Below are 4,430 nucleotides of genomic sequence, written 5' to 3' on the forward strand. Positions count from 1 at the left end.
ATCGGTGGTTTTGGATTGTTGATCAGCGCATCGTCACGCCTCTACTCTCTGCTCTGCATTCGACCGTTTTTGACGGCGCGTCAGATGCATCCGGCCACGCAGGAAGTACTCGTCGGCGCAATTCATCGTTGGCATCGGTTCAGCCGGGGTGAAGGGCATCTCGTACATACAGTTTGACACCAAGTGTGTGATAAGGTCAAATCTCCGTGTGTGATCTAGTCAACAAACACTTCCTCCTTTCTCTCTAACGGCAGCTTCCTGTTTGGCGAGATAGCCGCAATAAGAGGAAAGTACCACCCGTCACTCTCTCTCTCTCATTTTATTCAATTTAATAGCTGGTTAGCGATTAAAGACACACACACACACAAATGGCTTTATCATTTAAACAGCAAGCATGTGGATGTGGAGCATGTACATAATGCGTGTCAATGTATGCTGTGTGTGTTCTTTCACGTCAATAAAGTGTGTGTGTGTGTGTGTGTGTGTGTGTGTGTGTGTGTCAGTTATCTCGCAAACCAATCCATAAGCAAAGTCACCCTTCTTGCATCACTCAACATGGGTATCAAACCATCGGAGTGACTTTAGCAGACGACACTTGCATCATCGCCGTATCGCAGGTCACACATGCCCAGCTATGAATGGCCAAAAGTATGTGGACGTCTTTCAATGAGAGTTTTGAAACAAGGCTTTGAAACAGGACAATCAAAGAAGCTTCCGACGTCGGCGGTTGCCACAGTTTAAAAAGGCAATCTCACCTCAAACTCATCTTTGCTGGCCCTTCGTCTTATCGTGTACGGATCTGCTTTCCACCTCGGAACAAAACTCCTCCGCAGACGTCTGCAACGGTATGACATATCATTCATTTTTCATATTCGGAAGGAGAAGTTGAGGTTTAACAAGGAGCAGCTGGAACACACAAGATCCTCTCACCACAAATACATCACATTCTTCACATCACATCTTCTTAAAAAACTGTTTGTGTCTGGCGATTTATATTAGTTGACATCCTAGCTGAGTGGGAGGAATCCCCCTGGTGATCACTACTGTAGCAATCTGATGTATAATGAGCTTCCTCTTGCACATGTTACCACATTTTCTTCTTATTTCCCCATCTCCTGCTGATGGGGTCCCTTTCAGCCTATTTGCTCGACTGCCTGGCTCTGAACCACCTTGTTTGTGAAGATCAGTTTTCATGCAAAACCCTCACTCGGATTGCAAAATTCACGTCATAAAGAGTATCATTAGAGAGTTAGTAACACCGGAGAAACCAGCAGAAAAACCAGGCAGTCTATGTTACCCACCCAAGCTTTAAGCCATCATTATCAGATAACTTATATATCACATTATTTATTACCGACTCAATTCTCAAAACTGTCTAAAAGCTTTAGGACTAAAGCTGGTTACTAGAATGAAGTGTCCCAGCATCCATGCAGGCTTTATAACGCATCCCAGCCACTGGTCCAAAGGGGGGATGTGACAGGGACGGCAGCTGACTCAGAGCCCCTCCGGCTAAATGATCTTAACTGTGTACAAAATGTGAACTGCGGCTTTCGATCCCATTGACTTCCTCAGCTTTACAAACACAAATGTTTTCTTTGTTCATGTTGTATTTACATTGTATAGAGGACGCCATCACCCCCACCCCCCACTCCCCTTCTATTTATCTACAAACAACAGCGTATTCAGATGGTTCAGCTGCCACTGTTTGCTTTTACCCCCCACAGCATTTTGTCTAATTAAGCCCAAGAAAGAATATTCCCTTTAGACCGACACAAGCCCCCCCCCTTCAACTCAAAACAGACCAACAGATGTTGGTATTAAAGCAAACCAAAGAAATAAGAAAATGTACACAAACATACGTCTTTGCATTCAGACACAGCCGAGAAGTCGAGATGAAGGACGCTTAATTAAGGTGATGTAAGAAAGTGAGACGGGGAGATGCCGTTCATGGCTGTGGATCAACACACACACAAACACAAGGTCAGAGGAGAAGGTTTACCTTGAGATTTTAGAGGCATTCAATGTCCTCTCGCAGCACTGCCTGCAGTCATGGTGCCAACGTGTCTGTAAGAATAGACACAGAGGGAGAACCGTTAGTTTCAACACACAGCTGTTGGGGAAAAACAAGGTCAGTGCCAAATCATACTGTTGCTTCCACGTAAATAGTGACACGTATTTACATACACAACTGTACTAGAAGGGTGTTGAGAAACCAGTTCACATGGGGACATTGGGCAGAAACTCCTCTAAACGATGAGCGGTGAACAGGTGATCCATCCCTGGAACGGAGAGGCGATTTGACGGGACTAGGTGGGACGGAGATGGAAGTCTGGGTGATGGATGGTGTCTGTGGCCTGCTGCCGGAAAGGAGGGGGGGGGGGGGGGGGGGGGGCGAGAGGAGAGGGTTGAGGACCTGCACTGTTCACAGCAGGGCTACGTGGATGATGAACCACAGTTGCTCCACAGCAGCAGCAGCCCTGGGCAGTGATAAGACAACATGACCCCCCCATAAATGTCCTTTCATGGGGAAGTGCTCACCACAGTGGGCCACATCCTGTCAGCTTCTGATACAGCTCCTGTGGATCCATCCGCCCCCTTTGTCCTGCTCACATCCTGCACCGGTTTACGGCTGTGATACACCCATGGACCCAACAGCTGACTAATATAAAAGACACCTTTAAAAATCTTACCGTCGCGTCTGCGCGTGCAGGCCACTGGGCTCGCGCTGCATCCGGCCGTTGAATCTGCGTACTGCGATGAGGATCCGTGCGCGAGAGCGCCTTTAATGTAAGGGACGGGAGTCGAGAGGAGGGGATGCCGGCTGTGTGGCTGCGTGGCCGGCCTGCTTACCCAGCGAGAGTCCGGCAGCAGACGGACTGTGTGATCCAAACACCCCCCGATCCCCGGCGCGGCTTCGTGCGCCACAAATGCACACACGGGCTCCGGGGCGTGTATTGTTTTGGTGAATGGGTGACAGTCAGCGCCACACCCCCTCCTCCTCCTCCTCCACCACCTCGCCGTTCAGACGACAACCCGGAGAAGCGTCCCGCCGTCGGCGCGGCTCCCATCCGATTGTGTTGCAGCAGGAGAGAGTTGCGTCATGGCGTTGCAGCATGCCCGCGAGACGCGGATTCCCCTCCGCACACGGCACCAACAACTCTCCCTGTAACCGAGCCTGCGAGACAAACGAGCCGCAGGTAAAAAAAAACAAAAAAAACACCGCTACTTTAAAATTCTAATTATTAGATGGGGGCATAAAAAACAAACTATAACGTTAAAAAAACGACCTAACCCTGGATCGGATCCACCAGGTGCACCGTATTTACTGGTGGCCGGTGGACCCATCCGAATTCCGGCTCGTTTAATCTGAAGGTATTTGCTTCAACATGCCGCCATCTAGCGGCCTGAGGGGATTGTTGCAGCCCCAACTGAGCTTGTTGCATCCCCATCTGTCTGCAGGATTTTGGACACTTCCTGGTCTAAGTGTCAAATTCTAAGCATTACGACCATCAGCTGTGACATTTTTGGTTCATTAAAGTAATTTCTACTCATTTTAACATTTGTTTCACTGTAAAGTGTGCACGCAAACAGTATGATGCACTGCAGGACCCTGCTGATGGACATTGGTACAGTGACTGGGATGTGGATTAGCAGCACCACCTTCAGGCCACATAGTTAAACTGAGCAAGAGCATGCTGTTGTAGATGTGATGCACGCCTTAGATAGAAAGAATGAAAATCAGGCTTCTATTGAGGAGCCTTTAAATGTCTGAAGGAAGGAAGCGTCACAGTTTGTCGTCTGTGTGTGAGCTGGCAGTCGATCCCCCACTGGGGCTTCGGGGTGTGAGCAGGATGCTTTCCTGGCGTCCACAAGAAGTCCTCTGCAGTAGGAATGATTTAAATTAAAGGAATCTGGCATTACCGAAGAGATATGTTGAATTTCAAATGTCATTCTTGATTTTGGAAACTGGGGTTGAGATTTTTTTTTTCTTCAATGTCATGGCAACTGGGCAAATGTAATCCGTTGATGAAGATGATGCATCTTCACGTCGTCATCATTTTAAATCTTAATCGTTCATCCTTGAGTGCAGGAGGACGTTTGTGCCAAACTGGGCAAATCCCGGCCGCTGATGAAGATCATGTGATATGACTGAAAGCCCCAGAACACCTGCTGAAAGGACCTTCAGACAGTTTTGTCAGCTGTTACGTCGTATATTATACAGTGATTTCCACATCTCACCTGTCTCATCGTCTTTGTCGCTGTACTCGAGGTGCAAAATGACATGAAATAAAGAAAAAAAGAAAACTGGGTCAATTATCACTTATATAACGGGTTTTGGTCTTTTGTAAGGTGTCAGTAGCTCCCTCTACCTCTCAAAAGTTATTTAACCGTGTGATTCACATCAAAGCACTCAGGACCCCTGCTGCTCG

General features: G+C 47.9%; 1 protein-coding gene across 4 annotated transcripts in view; it reads right to left on the reverse strand.

The window, feature by feature from the left end:
* tex2 (testis expressed 2) overlaps nucleotides 1-3,328 on the reverse strand; it is a 22,002-nt gene extending 18,674 nt beyond the window's left edge. The window contains exons 1-3 of one of the 4 annotated variants that reach the window (XM_084037881.1): nucleotides 2,691-3,328; nucleotides 2,000-2,064; nucleotides 756-837 (exon numbers count right to left, since the gene is read on the reverse strand). The gene's annotated coding sequence lies outside the window, so the exon portion shown is untranslated. Of the gene's footprint in view, nucleotides 1-755; nucleotides 838-1,999; nucleotides 2,065-2,184; nucleotides 2,327-2,690 lie in introns of those variants that run through there. The other 3 variants (XM_084037885.1, XM_084037882.1, XM_084037884.1) reach the window with 3 other exon arrangements.
* Nucleotides 3,329-4,430: the final 1,102 nt, after the last annotated feature.

Source organism: Eutrigla gurnardus (genome assembly GCF_963514095.1).
Source record: "Eutrigla gurnardus genome assembly, chromosome: 20".
Taxonomy (NCBI): Eukaryota; Metazoa; Chordata; class Actinopteri; order Perciformes; family Triglidae; genus Eutrigla; species Eutrigla gurnardus.